The sequence below is a fragment of the Monodelphis domestica genome, chromosome 1 (assembly GCF_027887165.1).
Source record: "Monodelphis domestica isolate mMonDom1 chromosome 1, mMonDom1.pri, whole genome shotgun sequence".
Classification (NCBI taxonomy): Eukaryota; Metazoa; Chordata; class Mammalia; order Didelphimorphia; family Didelphidae; genus Monodelphis; species Monodelphis domestica.
The window spans coordinates 426,395,188-426,417,598 of record NC_077227.1 but is presented as its reverse complement, the minus strand read 5'-3'; the positions used below and the strand labels follow the sequence as shown (position 1 = coordinate 426,417,598).

The 22,411-nt window shown below is 40.0% G+C and overlaps 1 long non-coding RNA gene across 1 annotated transcript in view; it reads left to right on the top strand.

Moving 5' to 3' along the window:
• Positions 1 to 22,118, top strand: part of LOC103103192 (uncharacterized) — a 42,522-nt gene extending 20,404 nt beyond the window's left edge. Inside the window, exon 3 of the long non-coding RNA XR_458136.3 lies at positions 21,489 to 22,118. This is a non-coding gene — a long non-coding RNA (uncharacterized LOC103103192). The remainder of the gene's footprint in view (positions 1 to 21,488) is intronic.
• The last annotated feature ends 293 nt before the right edge of the window (positions 22,119 to 22,411 follow it).

Below are 22,411 nucleotides of genomic sequence, written 5' to 3'. Positions count from 1 at the left end.
ACTTGTCTTTTCTTTCTTTTCCCCTTCCCTTCCCTTCCCTTCCCTTCCTTTCCCTTTCCTCTTTGCCATTCCCTTCCCTTCTATTTCTTTCCTTTCTCTTCCTTTCTCCCCTCCTCCAATTTTGGTAACTTCTGCCTTAGCCCCTTCCCTACTCTCCCTACAATTACAATAAAGAAAGAAAACTCTCTCATCTTAAACATATTTATAACAGGGGAATGGCAAATGGGGCCCTGACTTTAGGACAGGTGCGGTGTTCACCTGCTGTCAGTCCCCAGCAGGGCTTGGTGAACTTGTTTTTGCAAATGATGCATTATGGAGGGACTTTGATTCAGAGCGTGAGCAGGTATTCTGTGACCATTTCCTGTTGACTTACTGAATGGTGAAGAAAAAGCCTGAGTATAAACAAGGAACAAACCATGTGAATCCTACTGTCCCTTTCTTGGTGATTGTGGAAAAAAAATGCTAGAATCCTCAGGAGGAGGAGAAAAGCCTCAGGCCCTTGCCTCTCCACCTGGCTTCCCGACAGTCCGTGCATGCATGACTTCTGGCCTTGCAGTATTTATTCTTAACTTGACATTAGATGGAGAAATATTGGAGGCAGAATGATCAGGATGCGGCTTTATAAGCTTTGCTAGGTCAGAAGAGCCATCAAAGGTACAGCTGCCAATCTCTAGAGAGGCAGCCCTGAAGCATGACCTGCTGACCCCTACTCACCATGTTGACTGAGACTCTGAGCTCTGCAACCAAGGGAATGACTGGCCAATCAGGGATGCCACTCCTGAAAGTGAATTTAGTGGTGGGAAGAATATTGGGATGTTCACTTTAAGTGGAACTCGACCGTCCCCAGGGATCAAAGTAGTAGATGGAAGAACACGACCCCATTTTGGGGGGGGATGTGTTTGTACTTCTATTTTTCTATCTTCTCAGCCAACACCCCTTTGCAAGAGCTAGTTGATATTACTTGGTAATCAATGATATCAAGGAAATATCAATAGGCAATTGATACCAGGGCACTAGCCAATGGTTGAATGATGTGGGGGATGCTGCTAATTGACTCACTGATATGGGGGAATTCCCTAGAGGGGGGCTCAGAGCAATAATATTAGCAGAAGAATTACCCCAATTCCTTAGAGGGACCACTAGAACCCAGAGGGGCTGATATTGAGGAGCTAGTAACTGGTTAAATGATATCAAGGAAATACTAACTAGCATTGGTAAACGCTATTAGAGCAGCTATCACTGACAACTGACACTGAAAAAGAGCAGAGCACTCCAGAATGGAGGCTCGAGCTCATAGAATTAGAAAGATAGCCTAACCCTACAGGGATAACCCTAAAACTCTGAGGCAGTGACACAGTTGCTCTCTGGGGACAAAATCACCAAATGGGAATGGGAACTGGCATAAAGATGCTCAGAATGTCTAAGTATTACATATACAGGGTGTCCCAAAAGTCTTGGTGGAGTCTTAAGTTATTAGAGTTATTGAGTTTTTTTTTAAACATTTTCTTCTGCCTTTGAATCAATGTGAAGAATTGATTCCAAGGCACCAGGGATAAGGGCTAGGCAATTGCAGCTAAGTGACTGGCCTACAGTTAGAAAGCTAGGAAGCTATCTAATGCCAGTTTTAAACCTAGTACCTCCCATCTCTAAGCCTGACTCTTTTCATTAAGGGATCTAGCTGCCCCCTCTTAAGTGTTTAAAACTCCAGAAAGACTTTTGGGACATTACATATTCAAATCAAACAAATCCCCTCATAGATCATTCCCAAACATTTATGTCTCATTCTGTACCTTGAGTTCCATCCCTCTGTCAGCAGATGAAAAGCATGTTTTATCACCCCTTCTCTTGAATTGTGGTTGGTCATCGCACTAATCAGAATTCTTAAATCTTAAGTATTTTTCCTTTACAGTATTCTCTTTATAAATCGTTCTCTTGGTTCTGCTCCTTTTACCCAGCATCAGTTCATCCAAGGAGACTCTGGAATCGTCTCTTTCATCATTTCCTTCAGTGCAATGATATTTCGTGATATTCACAAACCATACTTTTGTTGGGTCATTCTTCAAATGATGGGCATCCTTTGTTTTCAGTTTGCAATGTACTTTATGTATGTTATCTTTAAACTTCTCAAGGATGGGGGAAGCTTTATTTTTGTCTCTGAATTCTAAGCACTTAGTACAGTGCCTGGTATATAAGAGGCACTTAATAAATGAATGCTAATTGATTGATTTTATTTAAACCTCTTAACAACTCTGTGAAGAAAACACTGCAGGAATTTTATCCCTATATATTTTTTAAACCCTTACCTTCCATCTTGGAGTCAATACTGTGTATTGGCTCCAAGGCAGAAGAATGGTAAGGGCTAGGCAATGGGGGTTAAGTGACTTGCCCAGGGTCACACAGCTGGGAAGTGTCTGAGTTCAGATTTGAACCCAAGACCTCCCGTCTCTAGGCCTTACTTTCAATCCACTGAGCCACCCAGCTGCCCCTTTTATCCCTATTTTTATGAAAGAGTAAAGTCCAGTGCCTTGCTCTTTGCCCCTGCCACCCAGCTGGGAAATATCAGATCACATAGTTTTTAAATACCAGAGCTGGGATTCAAACCCTCATCTTGATCCAAATCATAATTCACATTTTTATAGCACTTAATGCTTTCCAAAAAGCTTTCCTCACAGCAATAATATGAGCATGGACATTCATAGGGCATGCCCTTGGGTTAACATTACCACTGAACCTTTTCCCAAGGCCAGATTTGAACCTAGGACCTCCCGTCTCTTTGTCTGACTGTCCACTAAATCTTTCTATGCCTTTTTGTTTTAAACCTTCTTTCTATCATGGACCCTCTCAATTGTCTACTATAATGGTTTTTAATGCATAAAATAAAATAAAAGGACTATAAAGAAAACCAAAGGTGAATGAAAATAAAGATGTAAATTTTCCCCCATCCAAGTTACCAAGCTCCTGAAATTCATCCACAGAATATTTAGAGTTCATAGACTCTGGGATCTCTGCCCTAAGATGGTGTTTTGAGTCCCAAGGTAATATTCCAGTGGTCAGTGGTAATACTCACCTTCCAATATATTGACAGGCATGAGGACTTCTGCCCCAGTTCTATGAACACTTAAGCTTTTAATATTTTTAATTCTAAATTTAAATAACAACAAAAACTATTTCCATGTGCATAGCAGAACACCAAACTAGGATTCTATATGAAGCTGTGAATCTCCATTTCATATTGCTTGCTTTTTAAAAAATAAATCTACATGTTATTTTTAAGACTGTCTATGCTTCCCTCTCAATTTCTTTTTGTTCTCTTCTGTACATATAAAAATGTTACAATGTCCTTTTTGGTGCATCATTATCACTTACTTCCCTCATCCCTAATTAAAACCAATAGAAGAAAGGAAAAAAATAACCTTTGTAACAACTAAATATAAAGGGATGAGCCAAAATGAAACTGTACAATAATAATGTCTAAAAATATATGTTTCATGTCCAAAAATATAACTCTCTTTCTACACCTGTGTCCAAGAGAGTTCTCCTTCCTTCCTTCCTCTTTCCTTTTTCCTCCTTCCTTCCTCCCCTCCCTCCCTCCCTCTCCCTCTCCCTCTCCCTCCCCCTCCCCCTCCCCCTCCCCCTCTCTTTCTCTCTCTCTCTCTCTCTCTCTCTCTCTTTCTTTCTTTCTTTCTTTCTTTCTTTCTTTCTTTCTTTCTTTCTTTCTTTCTTTCTTTCTTTCTTTCTTTCTTTCTTTCTACCTTTCTTCCTTTCTTCCTTTTTTTCTTCCTTTCTTCCTTTCTCTCCCTTACCTTCCACCTACGAAGCAATTTTATGTTTGGTTTTAAGACATAAGAGCAATAAAGGCTAGACAATTGGGTGTTAAGTGATTTGCCCGAGTCGCATAACTAGGAAGTGTCTGAGGTCAAATTTGAACCCAGGAAGTCCTGTGTCCATGACTGGTTCTCTCTCTACTGAGCCATTTAGTTGTTCACAAAGTAGCTTTTCTTTAAAATGCTGATGTCCTTATGTAATGATGTCCTGTTCATTTCACTCTGTGCCAGTTCCTACTATCCATGATTCCCTGAAATCATCTTTGACATTTCTTTTAATTTATTTTTAAACCTTTACCTTCTATCTTAGAATCAATACTGTGTATTGGTTCTAAGGTCCCATTATTTATATAGTTTGTTCTGTTATCCCCTAATTGAGAGAAAATCAAAGGTTGTCCCTTAAATGTCTAACTCATTTTTCCTCTCCTTTCCCTTACTTTCTTCTCCTCTCCTCTCTTTTCAATCTTTCCTTCCCTTTTCTTCTCTCTTTCAGATTCAGAAATTTTTTTTGCTTGTAACTTTTCATTACAAATAGTATCCTCCTTTTTAACCCTACCTATGCATTTGTGTAGGTGGTATCTGATTTTGCACCTGAAGAAACAGACTCAGAAATAAGTAACTTACCCAGTTAAGAGTGAATGCCAAGATTCAGTTCCAGTTCTTATGACTTCTAGATTCTAGCATTCTATCTACTGTTCCATGTTCCCTTTTGACTATCTTTTGTACTCTTCTCCTAGTAAATTCTTTCATAAACTCAGGCTTGTTGGGGTGTGGTAAAGGAAGGAGGTACTTTTGGTGACTCAGGTTTGGTAAGAAAGCATCACCAAGCAATTCTTGGACAAACAAATGCCCTACTGCTCAGCATGCTCTTTTTGCATCTCCCAAGGATCCTTGAACCTTACATCACAAATCTGTGATATTCCTTTTGTGCCCCATGGCATTTGGTACCCTTTTCCCCCATATGCTGAAAACTGACTATAGTAGAAGTAGTATCTCTTAGACCACTACTCCTATTTTGTCCAGATTAGCTTTTCTTTACAAAGATATTGATCCAATCTGGCCTTAGACACTTCCTGGCTTACCACTCTTCTGCCTTGGAACCAATACATAGTATAGATTTTAAGACAGAAGGTTAAGGGTTAAAAAATTAAAACCATTCTTGAGATTTAACTGATTTAGGAGACTAAAGCTTGAACCACTGGTATAGCTTCCTGGTGTCCTGAGTACAAAAAGCCAAGGTATGAGGTATCAGAAGCTCCTCCTTTTGGGCTTCTCACCAGTAGACATGCTTGGCTGACATAGAATTCAGGAAAGCTACACATATAACTCAATGCTGCATCTTTGCTGAATGTTCTTTGCCACTTATAGCTAAGTAAATAAAGCTCCTTTTGTTAATTTCTGTGTGGACTACGAATGTTTAATTTTGTTCCAATTCTAAACCTGAGGCACCAGATCAACCTGAGTTAGGCTCACACTCTAGGGCACTGAAAAAGGACCTTAATATGGACTTGATAACTCCTAACTCTGCTTCCTTTTTAAAGTATCTTCCACAGGTTGTCCCCATCACATTGCTTTTGTAAGTGACATAGGCCCACTGGAACCTGGATTCAAGGAACCCTTTCTAGTCCCCCATCCTTCTGGCAGCATTTGGAAATGGGGATGCCCAATAGAATGCTAGAGTTGCAAGGGATCTTAGAATAGAGAGAGTGTCAAAACCAACAAAGCTTAGAACAAAGAATGTTAAACTATCGGATAGAGGAGGATGAGAAGACAATAATTTGTCTCTTCCCACTTTGGGAGTTATAGCCAGTAGGCCAACTGAAAGGTCTTTTCTCTGACATAGTGCCAAGAACAAAGTCCCAAAGAGAAAATGATTTTTTTCTACATCTTACCATATATGGGCTGAGTGTACTGTTTCCATCAAGAATGACCATTAACCTGTGACCTTCTGGTCACTGCTAGGTCAATAATGAAATAACTTAGTGGGAACTAAAGGAAAAAAGAATGGAGTTCAGTCTCCTAATTCCTCCCCAAAATCTCTTGGGAAAGGAAATTGAGGTAGCTCAAGAAACAATGTGGAGTGAAGTAAAGAACCCTAATTCACGAGTCAGGCAATATGAAGTTGTCTTTCTTCTGCCACCAACTTTCTCTCTGTTTTTGGACAAGTCATTTCATTTTTCAGGGTCTCAACTGTTCTCTTAAAATGTTTTTATGATGAACTTAAACATAAAAAATAAAAAATGCAGAAAAGTATTAGATATATGTATAGATAGCTATATAAAACATGAAGCTCTAATATATACAGTTCGCTTTAAAAAAGTGTATTAAGTTTAACACAATAGTGTCAACCCTGCCCTGTTTGTCTTTGTTCCTCTATGAATTTCCTTTTGCTCTCTTCTATGTATTTTTAAAATGTTTCATTGACAATCTCTCCTCCTCCTCCTCCTCCTCCTCCTCCTCCTCCTCCTCCTCCTCCTCCTCCTCCTCCTCCTCCTCCTCCTCCTCCTCTCTCTTCTTCTTCTTCTTCTTCTTCTTCTTCTTCTTCTTCTTCTTCTTCTTCTTCTTCTTCTTCTTCTTCTTCTTCTTCTTCTTCTTCTTCTTCTTCTTCTTCTTCTTCTTCTTCTTCTTCTTCTTCTTCTTCTTCTTCTTCTTCTTCTTCTTCTTCTTCTTCTTCTTCTTCTTCTTCTTCTTCCCCTTCTCCTTCTCCTTCTCCTTCTCCCCCTTCCCCCTCCCCTTCTCCCTCTCCTCTTTCTCCTCCACTTCCTCCTCCCCCTCCTTCTCCTTTTGCTCTTCCTCCTCCTCCCCACTCCTCCCTTCCAGTAACCTCCACAACTCAATTTCCTCCTTACCAGATAAAAATTTTAACCTTGTAACAAATAGTTCTGGTCAAGTAAAACAAAGGACCACTCTAATTATCTAAAAGTGCATGCAAGCCTCATTCTGCACCCCTAGTCCATCACTTCTCCGCCAAGAGACAAAGAAGCATGCTTCATTTCCTGTCTCCTGGAAGGGTGATTGGTTGCTGATTAGTTGAGTTGAGTTCTGCTCTAGATTTGCTCTTTTCTCCATTATTCTTTATTTCTTCTAGAGGAAAGTATGATTGCTGTAAAAATCTGACACTCATCCTGGGTACTTGTAATATTTTTTTTCAGTTTTAATCTATGAACCAAACCACAGCCTGGCCAGGCGGCAAGGTAGGGGAACAGCTAAATGGTATGGTGGATAGAGCCCTGGGCTTGTAGTCAGGAAGATCTGAGTTCAAAGGCCCTTTTCAGTTCTAATCTTCTGTTTCTAAGGGATATTCTAAGGGCAGCATACTTTGATCTAAGGACTATTCTAGCTCTAACATTTGATGTTCTAAACTTTACATTTTGTGTTCTTAGATGGGTTCTAGACCTAACATTCAATGTCTCTAGTCGGGCATCCATGTTGGAAGATCCATCTTAGGTTTAGTGTTCTATGATTATATGATTCTCAACAGCATTTGAGGCCAGCTGGTGTCCAGATTATCACAGGCTCCCAATTAGTGGGACCCCCGATGAATAGGTTTTACTGTGTTGTGACTTTTCCCAATATATTCACTTGACAGACTCCAGCTGGGACAGCTGCCTTGGAGGGCATGAAAGGACACTCTGTGGGTGGTGGTGAATGGCTGCTCTTTGTTCACTCAGGAATTCATTCAGCCCATATGTATTATGCCCCCCACCCCAACCCCTCATCGCATGCCCAGTTCTGTGTTGGGCATTAGAGAAAGGGTAGAATGAGAAGGGAAAATCACGATCTCTGCCCTTGAAGGGCTTATAGTCTGGTGGGGGGAGAGCAGAAGTCAGATAGTCACCCCCTCCCAGACGTTTTGGGTAGAATCAAAAATCAATATGAAAGAAAGTTTCTCTACTGCTTTAAGGTACATTTATCTACTCTATCTACTCTACCATCAGCTGACTAATAATCAAAGATTAAATTCAAAAGTGTGTCATGGGTAAATTTTTTCTGGCAAGCTTCTTGTTAAATGTACACCAACATACCATTGCCTTACCTGCAATGACTTCTTCCTTTGATAAGTTAGCAATTTCCAGAACCACCATTTTTAAGAAAAGGGCCCAGGGCTGGTCCCATTTATTCCTTTATTCCTTTCTAGATGGCACTTGACTCTTTGGCCTGTTTTATCCACCATGTTTTCTTTCCTTTTCCTTTTTTCAATCCTTTGCTTCTGCCTTAGAATTGACACTAACTATTGGTTTCAAGGGAGACGAGTGGTAAGGGCCAGATGATTGGGATTAAGTGACCTGCTGAGGGATCACACAGTGAGGAAGTGTCGGAGGCTAGATTTGAACCCAGGATCTCTTGTCTCCAGGCCTGGTGTTCCATCCACTGTGCCACTTAGCTGCCCTACCATGATGCTTTTCTTCTCCTCTCTCCAAATTCTCCCTTCTCCAACTTCCTTTTATATATTATCTTCCTCCATTAGAATTTAATTCCTTATGAGCTGGGGCTATATTTCTTTTTGCTTGCTCCCAGAGAAAACCTTCATAAAAGTTTGTTGTTCACATAATGCTGACATGCTTTTTCAGGGAGGAAGGGCAAGAATTATATTACCATTTTATAATTGGGGCTCGATATTTTAATTGACTTTCCGGAGGTAATTAGGGATGGATTTAGTACTTAAGTGCTTCCTCAGTCAATCGATCAATAAACATTTACTAAGTGCCTGCTAGATGCAGCTAGGTGGCAGAGTGGATAGAATGCCAGTCTTGAAGTCAGGAAGACTCATCTTTCTGAGTTCAGTTCTGGCCTCAGACATTAGCTGTATGATTCTGGGCAAGTCACTTAACTCTGCCTCGATTTCTTTATTTGTAAAATGAACTGAAGAAGTAAATGGCAAACCATTCCAGTATCTTTGCCAAGAAAATCCCATGGACAAAGTCCACGTGTTCATGTTCATGTCTGACACAACTGAATGTGTCAACAACAACAACAACAACACACTCCTTTACCCCTTGTAGAAAGCCTCCCACAAGTCTCCCTCAATTAGCATCACCTTCCCACTCTTTCCTCCAACATCAATAAGGCAGGTGGGAGATGTCATGAGTCTTAGTTGAGTGCTCTTTGGAGAACACCTGGATACTCTCAAAGGGGATGTTATTAAGGGGGCTCCTGCCCAGAGTGGCAGCCTAGACTAGCTACCCTTTGTGTTCTGGGGGTTCCTCCCAGGTAGAATTCAACAGATTTGTCTTAACAAAGTTTGAGTACTTATTGCAGGCCAGGGGGTGGTGTTGGGCACTGAGGATACATGCATAAAACTAAAACTGTCCCTTGTCTCAAGGAACTTCCATTTCCCTGCCCAAGGGGCAAGGGATACAAGAAATCCATGGAGACATAAATATAGAAGAGGATAAGAGAGGACCTGGGGTTTTCTGGCTATAAAGAACTTCTTCTCTTTTTTTTTAAACCCTTACCTTCTGTCTTAAATCTATACTATGTATTGGTTCCAAGGCAGATGACTGAAAAGGGCTAGGCAATGCAGGTAAAATGACTTGCCCAGGGTCACACAGCTAGGAGGTGTCTGAAGTCAAATTTGAACCCAGGACCTTCCATCTCTAGACCTGGCTCTCCATCCACTGAGCCACTCAACTGCCCCCTACAAGGAACTTCTGAGTGGAGAAATCTTAGCATCTCTCTGTACCTTCTAGTGTTTGAGTCTCCTAAATCACTGAAAGGTTATGTCATTCTCTCAGGGTAGTCCAGCCAGTATGTGTCAGAGCTAGAACATGAACATAGGTCTTCTTGCCTTCTCGGCCAGTTCTATTTATGCCACGCTGCCTCCACACACAAACATATGTAATTCTGTACATAAAATCACACATGTATGTATATGAAATTAATACATACATATCTATATGTATCAGCACATATGATATAAGTGTAGATGTGCACAGGGATAAGTTACAATGTCAGATTTGTGTGTCTCTGATCTCTAAAGCCTCTGAAAAAATGTGGCTATTGGTTAGCCCAGTCAACAATATAGCTAAAAGAATGGGGAATCTGGGTGGCTCGGTGGATTGAGAGCCAGGCCTACAGATGGGAGGTCCTGGATTCAAATGTGACTTCAGACATTTCCTAGCTGTGTGACCCTGGGCAAGTCACTTAACTACCATTGTCTAGTCCTTGCCACTCCTCTGCCTTGAAACTGTAATAATTAAAATAATATTTCTACTCAGATATATATTTTATAAAGTTTATGGGAAGGGTAGACAAACGTTCCTATAAGTAACCTGACCACGTGGTGCCTTGCCTGCCAGTCTCTTCCTCATTCCCCCTCACCTGTCTACTCTGTTCCCTTCTTGGTTCTCCCAATTCCTCCGAGGTTCACCCGATTGTGCCCCAAACCTTAACTTTTATTGACCGTACAGAACGTACACTGACGCAACCCTGGCGCAACTGTGGTATGTCAGGAATGTTTGATAGACAGGTAAAGTTACTCAGGAGGGGGAGGGGATGAGCTTCCTTGACACAAAACCAATACATACTCTTGATATTAAGACAGAAGGTAAGGGTTTAAAAAAATCCACAAAAACAATAGAGGTAAGATGAGGTAAGAATGACAATGACCATTAGATTGGGTGAGGTGACTTTTGCTACCCTACAGACAAATGTCTCTGCCCACAGTTCTGATGAGGTCAGGGAGAAGGCTTCTTTTTGGGGTGAACATTAATTAATTAATCTTATTATTAATCAATCATTATAAATCATTAAATTTATTAATTAATAAATTAAATGGATACATTTTATTATTAATTACTCTTATGCTTTAATCAGTCAGTGTGAACAGGAATTACCCTTCCTCTTGATCTTAAGACCATGGACACAATATTCATAGAAACTCTCACCTCAATTTCCATATTAAGAGGTTTGCATTTCATTACCAAATTTAGAATTGAATTATGTCTTTTTCCAGCATATCATCCTTATTCTCATCTTCAGTCTTTCCCAATCTATGGACTTCTTCCCCACTTCTTAAAATTATCCCCATGTGCAGACTCTAAATGATTACCCTAGTGCCAATATCAATAATATGGAAATAGGTCTGGATCAATGATACATGTAAAACCCAGTGGAATTGCTCGTTGGCTATGGGAGTGGGGTAGGAGGAGGGGAGGGAAAGAACATGAATCACATAACCATGGAAAAATATTCTAAATTATTTAATTCAATAAATACATTTAAAAAATAAAAATATCCCCATGTTTCTCTGTCCAACACACACACACACACACACACACACACACACACACACACACACACATACACACATACCCTCACTTGAATCAAATATCTCTATTTCCTTTGGTTATTGCCCCCCACCCTTTTTTCTTCTTTCAGGCTAAACCTGGGAAAGATCTCTACTAAATGACTTTATACCTTCTTTTCTCATTGTCTTCAAAATCCTCTGAAATCTGGCTTCTGACCTCATGGATTCAACTGAATCCACTGTCACTTCTATAGAGTGACCAAAGATCTTTTAACTCTCAGGTTGAATAGCCTTTTCTCGAACCCAGTCTTTCTTGACTGGGTTTCTTGGCTTCTTGAGGGTGTTCAGGAACACTCTCTGCTTCTGGGGGAGCACAAGGAATTAATGCAGGGAAAGTAGCACCATCCTTTCCCTCTACAATTTCTGCCCATTTCTCTGCCACTGTTTAATCTAGAATCAGATAACATTTACTAGCAGCTGCTAACTCTGTTTCATGTTTGATGTCAGCCACACGACTAGAGATTGGGGTCACACAGACTGGAGAAACCGAAAGTCCCATCTAGTGCCCGCTATGAAATTGGAGAATCACAAGACGGCCAAGAATTTGGCTTTTCCCCATTAAATCACAAACAGTTTGGATTTGCTCGAGGCAGTTTTTGATGATAAGCAGGAGGGATAAAAGACAGAGTGTGAGAGAAATTTATAATCTAAGCCCTAATTCTCTTAAACTCCACAAATATGTGTAAATACTAAGTATATGTGTGTATACACCCACTTATAGCTTTTTATTTCTCTATCCATCATTCTTTCTAGCCATCTTTCTCCCTTCATCCCCAGCCCTTCTCTCTCTCTCTCTCTCTCTCTCTCTCTCTCTCTCTCTCTCTCTCTCTCTCTCTCTCTCTCTCTCTCTCTCTCTCTCTCTCTCCCTCTCTCTCTCTCTCCCAAAACCAAGTATAAAAGGGAGATAGAGGAAAGGGATTCTGCCATTTGGGTTTTCCTGGATTCCTCTACCCTCAGCACTGGAGTCTATGCTACTTGTGAAAATTTAAACCATCACAGTGGCAAGAGCGTTATAAATGTTACATAATGCACACACACATCCAACAAAACAAAACAATGTCAGGAGGGAGAGAGAAGGATGGAGAGGAGAGAAGGATGAGGCTTTGTGGGGGAGGTAACAGCTTCTGAGAAGGAAGCCAGCCATTCTAAGAGGCAGAGGTGAGGGTGCAGTGATTTCCAGACATGGGGGAATAGGTAAAAAAGAAGAAGACAATGCCATATTTGGGGAACAGCTCGCAGGTCAGTTTGACCAAGACAAACAACTTTTAATGTGGAAGGATAGTATCTAAGACCAGAAAGGAGCTATGTTGTAGGGAGCTTTAGTTGTCTGGCCAAAAATTCTCTGCAGCTCATGCCTGGAATCAGGAAAACCTGAGTTTAAATCAAGCCTCAGATGCTTACGAGCCTGGGCAAATCACTTAACTCTGTTTGCCTCAGTTTCCTCATTGTAAAATCTAACTGGAGGAGGAAATGGCAGACCACTCCACAGTATCTTTGCCAAGAAAACACCAAATGAGGCCACAAAGAGTTGGACACCACTGAACAACAACAAAGATTTTTTTTTTTAATTTAACCTAGAGGCAATAGGAAGCTATCAAAGATTTTTGAGCAATAGAATAACATGACAGACTTGAAGGTTCTTTCATGATTCTATTATAAATAGAACATTTGTACTCTTAGTAATACTGGATTTTGATAATTTTATCCTTATAAAATATAATATGTAATCAAAATCTCTTTCAAATCTGTTCACTTAAACATTAGCTAAATAAAGAAAAATCTGGGTTTTTAAAGTGCTCTTTTAATAAAAACAACAACTTGAGCTATAACCAGGAATTTGTCCAGCTAGGACAAAGCAATTAAAGGGGGATGGCAGAAGCACAGAGGATAGGCTAGGGGGTGGAGGTGGCACAGAGGTTGATTTGACATAGTTCGCTACAGTTCCATAAGGAGAATGGGTAAGGCTCTGGCTCAGAGAATCCAGCTCTTACTACATGAGACTGGAGGGAAGCCTGGGTCCCTGAAGAAGGGTGGGCAGCCTTGGACTGGGAATGGAGGAGAGTTGTGTCATGTGACATGGGCTAACAGAGGACAGGGAAGCTTGATGCATGGTGACAAGGGTCTTTGGATCACTTTAGCTGTAACTGATGACCTCACAGGGGTTGGACAAAGGGAAATTGAGCATCCCTGAACTATGCAATAAAGTTATATCCTTCTGACTAGGAACACCATCTCCCATATAGCTTCAGCTCCTAATGAGTTAAGCTTCTCCTTGTCTTCAGTCCTATCATAATAACAATTACAATCGTTCCTGTTCTCATATGGGCAGTTGGTGGCACAGCTAGGCCTGGAGACAGGAAGACCTGAGTTCCTTTTCAGCCCCAGACTATCTGTGTGACCTTCAACAAACCACTTGACTTCTTTTTGCCTCAGTTTCCTCAACTGTAAAAAAGGGGATGAAATAGCATCTTTTCAGAATGAGGATCAAATGGGATAAATATTTATAACAATATTATTTTTTGTTATTATATATAAGTATGATTTTTAAAAAGTTATTTTGCCTAGGACCCTGACTGGCATATATATAAAGAGATATATCAAAATATATATTTTTAAATTCTCATATAGTTTTATATAGCATATATACATATTTCTAACTCCCATAGAGTTTTTTTTTACCTTTACCTTTCATCTTAGAATTAATACTGTGTATTGGTTCTGAGGCAAAAGAGTAGTAAGAGCTAAGCAAAGCCCTATATAAAAGCTCATTCCCACCCCTCTATCCCATAACACTTTAACTTTTACTCAGCATTACAGTATTGTAGGTTTTAGAGTTGGAAGGACCCTCAGTGACCATCTCCTTCAACACAATACCAGAAAATAATCTGCACTATTACAGACCTGGCACATGGTTATCTAGCTTCTACATGAAGACGTCTAGTGAGGGACAGCTCTAAATATTAGGCATTTTTTTCCTGACATCAAACTTAAGATTGGTCTCTTTGAAACTACAATTCATTGCTCCCTAGTTCTGCTTTCTAGGGCCATATAAAGCAACTTGAATCTTTCTTCCACATGATGGCCCTTCAAACATTTGATTTCAGTGATCAAACCCTTTCAGAGGGTCTGCTAGGTTGCTCAGAAGGTAGATTGATTCTGGGCATGGAGTAACTCATCTTTCCGACTCTAATCCAGCCTCTGACACTTGTTAGTTGTGGGATCCTGGGCAAACCATTTAACCTTGTTTGCCTCAGTTTCCTCATCTCTAAAATGAGCTGGAGGAAATGATAAACCACTCCAGTGTCTTTGCTAAGAAAAACTCAAATGGGGTCATGAAGAGTTGGATACAACTCAATGACAACCACATCTCTCTATCTTTCCCACAAGAATAGTATGAGCTCTTTTATCAAAAGCTTTGCTCATTCCCAGGTAAGCTACAATTACAACATTCCCTTATTTAACTTAAAAATGAATTTATAGTTTAATAACCATCAGAAAAGTAAATAAGGGAGAAAAGGAAACAAGTTTAGTTTGCTGTGGCTAACCTGGTCTTGAAGCCAGGCTGATTCTTTCTTGTTACCATTTCCCTTTCTAGGTGTTCATCAACTGTTTCTTTAGTGAGAAGTTATAGAATTTTTCAAGGAATTGAAGTCAAGAATCCTGTGTGATAGTCTGCAAACTCTGCTCACCATCCTTTTTTGGAAATTGGTCCATTGACTTTTCTCTAGTCCTGTGATACTTTTGTTTGTCTTAGTCTGTTTTTCCCCATGGTTACATGATTCTTGTCATCTCCTTCCTCTCTTCTCTCTCTCCTCCCAGAGATGACAGGTAATTTCACTGTATTATACACATATTGTCATTCAAATCCTATTTTCATATTATTCATTTTATAATAATCTTTTAAAACCAAAACCCCAAATCATGTACCCATATAAACAAGTAACAAATCACGTTTTTCTCTGGATTTCTACTCCCACATTTCTTTCTCTAGATGTGGATAGCATTAATTTTCATAAGTTCCACAGAACTGTCCTGGATCATTGCATTGCTTTTAATAGCAAAGTCAATTGCATTTGATTGTCCCACAATGTTTCAGTTACTGTGTACAATGTTTCCTGGTTCTGCTCATTTCACTCTGCCTCAGTTCATGGAAGTCTTTCCAGTTCATATAGAAATCAAACAGTTCATCATTCTTTATAGCACAATAGTATTCCATTAATATCATACCACAATTTGTTCAGTCATTCCCCAATAGAGGAACACCCTCTCATTTTCCAATTTTTTGACACCACAAAAAGTGCAGCTATAAATATTTTTGTTCAAACAGAACCTTTCCCATTTTAAAATTTTCTTTGGGATACAAACCCAGTAGTGGTATTGCTGGAAAAAAGGTATGCATTCTTTTAAAACCCTTTGGTTGCCACAGTCTTTTATATGACCCTGATTACTGCTAGACCACCATGTCCATTCATTCTTTTAGAATGCATGGATGTAGTTTCATCTGGGCTGAGTGACTTAAATTTATCAAAGGAAACTTATTTGTCCTTTTGCTTTTCTTGGGAATCAACTCGTTGATAGCCATTTAAGTTCCAAACAATTCCACTTTAAAGATCATTTTCCTCTGCTGACAAATCCAACAAAATCAAAATAAGCATCTCTGTCTTCTCTCTGTACTGTCATTTTCTCCTAATCCACACCAAGAAGGAGGCTGGTCCCTTTTCTTTGGAGCTTCCTTTGTCTCCCCCTCCTTCTCATATAGCTTTTTAGAAACTTTTATCTTCCATCTTAGAATCAGTACTATATTTGTTCCAAAGCAAAAGAGTCACTCAGCTAAGACATGTCTGTAGTCAGATTTGAATGCAGGATTCTCAATCTATTGAGCTGCCTAGCTGTTCCACACCGATAGCTTTTAAAAATGCAGCATTTTCATTGTTTTTGCCTTTCCTCAGTAGTTTCAGCTAATCCTGACCTTTTGTACTCCTGACTATTTTTATAGGACTTTGCCATGATCTTATTGTTAGATTTTGTTATCTACCTGTGAGGCAAGTAATGCAAAGATTATTATTTCCAATTTTATAGATAAGTAAATTGAGGCTCAAAAAGGATAAATGACTTATCTATAATAACACAGTTAGTAGGCAGAGTGAGGATTTAAATTTGGGTCTTCTGACTTTAAATCATAGAACTGGAAGGAGGCCTGTGCACCTTCTAGTCTAAATCTCCCATTTTGCAGATGGGGAAATTGAGGACTAGCTAATTTGCAATATATCTGAGACCAGAAACCTGGTCTCCTGATTCTCAGAGCAGTGCTTTATCTACTTATACAAAGTGGTCTCTATGATCTTTGGGACTGTTAAAGAGAAACAGCCAAAGCAGAGGGGCCAAAGATGTGTCTTCAGAGTAAAACAAGGTAGAGAAGGAATGGCAGCAATAACTTCATGCTTAGGACAGAGAATCAAGTCCATTCAAGGAGCATTTAATTTGTTTTTCAGTTATTTCAGTCATGTCTGATTCTCCGGGACCCCATTTGGGATTTTCTTGGCAAAGATACTAGCGTGATTTGCCATTTCCTTCTTAAGAAGCTCATTTGGGGGCAGCTGGGTAGCTCAATGGATTGAGAGCCAGGCCTAGATATGGGAGGTCCTGGGTTCAAATCTGGTCTCAGACATTTCTCAGCTGTGTGATCCTGGGCAAGTCACTTGACCCCCATTGCCTAACCCTTCTCACTTTTCTGCCTTGGAACCAATACCAGTATCAATACCCATTCCAAGATGGAAGGTAAGGGTTTTATTTTTTTTTTAAAGAAGCTCACTTGATGAGGAAACTGAGGCAAATAGGATTAAGTGACTCACCCAGGGTCATTTAACTAGTATGTATCCAAGGATAGATTTGAACTCAGGTTTTTCTGACTCTAGGCCAGGTGCTCTATCCATGGTACCATCTGGCTACCCAATTTATTATGTACCTACTTATTAGATATTGATTAGTATAATGTCACTTACTGGCTTAGAACTGGAAAGAGAAGGAGGAAAAAGAGAAATGAAAAGAAGAAGTGGCTTGTTGAATGGAAACTATATCCCACATGAGACAGGCAGTCATTAAGGAAACTCACCCCTTCTGGGCCCCATCACCACAAAACCTCAACTGAGGAAGAAACTCAGTGGAGTGGTTGGGGATCAGAAGAGGAAAAGTGGCCCAATTGTTTTTACTAAGTTGTCTGGAAAGGAGACTGTCTCTTGTTGTGATTCCCAAGGAATCTGTTGTGACTCCTAGGCAAGAGTTGAACGCATGACCACTAAACTCTGCCAGGGTGACCTGCTGGCCACTGGACCCAGACTGGACTGAACCAGTCTTTGAGAGCACAGGACTTCACAGAATGTTAGCACTAGAAGGGACCTTTGGACACAGAATGTTAGAACATAGAACACAGAATGGTAGAGCTGGGAGGGACCACAAAACATAGAATGTTGGAATGTAGAACATAGAATGTTAGAGTTGGAAGAGATCTTAAAACATAGAATGTTAGAATATAGAACCCATAATGTTAGAGTTGGGAGGGATCTTAGAACATAGAATAGGGAACACAAAATGCTAATGATAGAGGGGACCTTAGAACATAGAATTTTAGAACATAGAACACATAATATTAGAGTTGGGAGGGATCTTAGAATACAGAAATTTGGACTATGACACAATGTTAGAACTGAGAGGGGTCTTGGAATATAGGGTATTGGACTATAGAACACAGAATGTTAGAGATAGAGGGGACCTTGAAACATAGAATATTGGAATGTAGCACACAGAATGTTAGAGTTGGAAGGGACCTTAGAACATAGAATTTTAGACTATAGAACACAATATTAGAGCTGGGAGTGATCTAAGAACATAGAATGTTAGACTATAGGACTCAGAATGTTAGAACTGACTTAGAATATAGAGTATTGGTAGGAGGCAGCTGGGTGGCTCAGTGGATTGAGAGCCAGGCCCAGAGATGGGAGATCTTGGGTTCAAATCCGGCCTCAGATATTTCCTACCTGTGTGACCCTGGGTAAGTCACTTGACCCCCATTGCCTAGCCCTTACCACTCTTCTGCCTTAGAACCAATACACAGTATTGATTCCAAGACAGAAGGTAAGGGTTTTTAAAAAAAGAATATAGAATATTGGAATATAAAACTCAGAATGTTAGAGAGGGCTTAGAACATAGAACATTGGAATATAGAACACAGAATATTGGATCTAGGAGGGTCCTGAGAAGACAGAATATCAGAATCTAGAACATAATTTTAGATCTGGGAGGGATCTTAGAATACAAAGTATTAGAATATAGAGCCACAGTTAGAGTTGGAAGGTACCTAAAACATAGAAGTAGGAGGGACCTTAGAACAAAGAATGTTAAAATATGGATTATACAATGTTAGTGCTAGGAGAGACCTTAGAACATAGAATATTAGTATATAGGACACAGAATGTTAAGGCTAGAGAGGATCTTAGTACAGAGAATTTTGGAATACAGAATGCAGAACATTACAGATGGGAGGGACCTTAGGATGTAGAAGCTAGAATGTTACAGCAAAAGGAGAACTTTGAGGTCACTTAACCCAGACTCTTCATTTTATAGCTAAGGAAATTGAGAATCTGAGAAAGGAAATGACTTTCTCCAGATCAAATAGCTGGCAAATGGCAGAACCTGGATTTGAATCCAGATCTGATGCCAAGTCCAATGCTCTTGCCAATATACTTGAAGAATCCCAGAATCTCAGAGCTGGAAAGGTCCTTAGGGTGCTTCTCAACTGCCCTACATGCAGAGTGTTATATGAGGCTCAAATGAGATAAAGGATACAAAACATTTTGCAAACCTTAAAGTACTATATAAATGCCAGTTATTATTGTTTCTATTATTAGTCTCCAGTCACCAGGCCTCCAGTCTGAGGATGACTTGAACCTTCTACTGTGCTCCTGCTGAGCTCAAGCAGCATTTAGAGATCACCCAATGATGGGCTGGAAAATGTTTAAAAACCAAACTTCTAGAGGGGGTGGGGAGTGACTTGAAGGTAGGGATGGGTGTATACACACATACTTTAAAGTTTAATCTATATTATAAACCCTTTCTTAAGTCTAAACAGTCAATAAAACAATACATCAAGCCCTGATTTTCTGCCTTTCCTGATTTCTGAGATGTAAATGATCACGGGGAAATTTACTGATGGTCCACAAATCAGTTAGAACTGGCTTCAGCCCACCCCTGTCCATGTTTTAGCAGGAATCTAGAACCTCTAGAACCTCTCTAGAAGGTAATCCTGAAACCTTTGCTTAGAGGTTTCCAGGGAGAGAGAACTCTCTACTTCTGAAGTCATTCATTCTGATTTTGGACAGTTTCTGTCAGGAATTGTTTGAAAGGAACAATTTCCTTCTATCAAGCTGGAATCTCATTTGCTTTAACTTTTCCCTGTTGCTCTCATTTGTCTTCTGGAGCCAAGCAGAACAAGTCTAATTCCTTGTTCCATCATGGTCCTTTGAATACCAAATGGCAGCTACAATGTACCCCTAAGTCTTCTCTTCAGACTAAACATCCATAGTTCCTTCAAGCAATCTGTTTATCATATTGCCTGCCAGGTACTGATGAAAAGGAAATAATCATTCTCTCTAGCACTTTCAGCTTTCTGGAATGTTTCCTTTTATGGCAGCCCTACGAGGCCCACTCTGCAGATGATTATTTTGCCACTTTATAGAGGAGAACACTGAGGCTCAGAGAGATGATCTAGCTAATTTTGCCTAGGGTCACACAGGTGATTTGGACAGGGCCAAGATTCAAACCCAGGACTTTTGACTCTTAGCCAGTGATCTTTGCATGATACAAAGCATTTTTCTACCCAGAGCCCAGCCAGGCTAAATTCATGGAATGGCTCCAGTAGGTCATGACTTCAAACCATAGAAAGAAAATAAACAGACTCTTCTCTCCCTCAAGGCTTCCCAGCAGGGTCTCTTCCCCATGAGTCAAAGATTCTGGCCAGCTCATACAGCTATGAAGAGCAAGAATTGCTGAAGGAGTTGTTTTGGAATTAACTTGGGATTTAGAGTTGGAGGGAATCTTAGAGGTCTAGACTTCTCACTTTACAAATAAAGAAACTGAGGCTCAGAGGAGAACTTGCCTAAAACCACCCTCGTAGCAAGTAGAAGAGCTATGATTTGAAGCCAGGCGGATCTCACTCCCTTTTTTTCTTACCAATTAAGTGCTTTAACCTTTGCTAATATTATCGCCTTTGAGGCAATCCTGGGAGGTTGGTTTTAGGTGGCTCTGTGGTTAGAGCTCTGGACCAGAAGTGAGGAAGACCTGAGTTTGAATCTCTCCTCAGGCATGTGACCCTAGGTTTTCCATCTTGGTGTCCTCTTCTATAAAATGAGACCAACATCAGCTCCTCTTTGATAAAACTGTTGTGAATGGGGACTGAAGGAGATAATTTAAGTGACTTTACTAGGCTATAATGAGCTCCGTTTTACAGATGAAGAAACTAAGGTCTAGAGGGTTGCTCATGACGGTATAGCTAAGCAATGTCAAAGTGAAGATTGAAGATTCAGGTTCTTCAGACACCAAGTCCAGCACTCTTTCTTTCCATGGTATCTCTAAAGGGTGGATAGGATTTCAATAGGGGAAGATATGAAATTGCGTGAGGGTTTCAAATGAAGGGAACAGTGTCAAGAGCAGGTTACTGAGCTAACTGGAAAGTTAGCTGGATGTAGTTTTTGCCTCCTACAGCTCAGACCCAGAGGCAGAGAAGAGCCAGAGACATGAATGAATATGACAGCCAATGAAATATGAGAAAGACCAGAGAAGTGTGGACAAGCCTCACACAATGGCGGCCACCCTTGGAGAATGCCTACTTAGGGTTGAGAGGAAAAAGAGGAGGCAGAAAGATTGAGCAACATGGTAGAAGAAGAATTTGATAATAATCACAGAAATGAACAGGAAAATGAAATTCCCTGGAGGGTATAGTCAGAGATGCCAGAGGGTACAGAGAAATGTTAGAAATGAAAATCAGGTCTTTCAACTTCCTGTGTCCAGTAAGACCATAATTATAAAGGGGAAATTTTATACAAAACAAATAAAAATGTGAAGTGGTTTAAAAAATAATAGATATGTCCAACTATAAAAATCAAGTTTGTGTAACTCATATCTTTTAAATTCTAATCAAATGAAGTTTGTAGTGGAGATAAATTCTATGGTCCTCAAATGTTAGACTTGGAAGGTGATATTAATTAAAAAATTACACTTTCATCCTACTTTAACATTTATAATGAATCTTTCTCACAACAGTGCCATAATGTAGTACAAGAATTTTTATTCCCATTTTACAGATGAGGAAACTGAACCTCAAAGAAGGGAAATGATTCATCCCTGCCTGGCCACACATCTTGGAAGGAGCAGACAGAGAAAGACTGAAACCCAAGACATCTGAACACGCAATCCAGCATGACTTCCACCTACACCACAGAATGTTGAAATGAATGGATCTTATAAGACACAATGAATATCACTGAAGACAAATGGGATATTTGGCCTGAAAGGGACCATAGAAAAGAGAATGTTAGAGTGAAAAGTAATTTTAGGACATCAAATGATAGGACTTGAAAGGACAAGGATGATTTCCAATCACTACAAAATCCCAATTGAGAAAGCCACAGATTGGAGAGGAGAAGAATGAGAAGGGAGTGAGCCTATTTTGCCCAACTGCGCTGGAGCTTGGGGAATGGGTCCTGTGTTGGCACCCCCAGAGAAATGTGGAAGAAATGAATTGGGTTGTGCCAGTTGACTCTGGGCTCAGGTTGGGCTTGGGCCACTGCTGGAGAAGGACAGGCCTTTGAGGAATTACAGAATTCCACAGATAAAAGGCACCCTAGAAATCACCTACAACTTTCCACATCTTGGGGGTTAGGGGTCCAGTGTCCCTGCAATTTGGAAAATCTGTATAAAATTTGTTGGCCCTTCATACTAGAGAAGAAGTCTGAAAATTTTCTTATTTTATGGGATGTTTACCATAAAAGAAATTGGGTATGTTTATGGGATCAAAAGAAAAAATATATTAATATTACATACTGTATATATAATCTATTCTAGGCATTTCCGAGTTTCTGAACTTTTTCTGTGCTATCTGCTGGTCTTTGGGTGTGGTCTGTGGCTTCTGCAAAACTGCCCCCAAATTCCCATTTAATTTCTCATACTGATCCCTGATATATCAGAACCACTGGGGGAAAGTCACTATGTGGAAGGGATACATGTA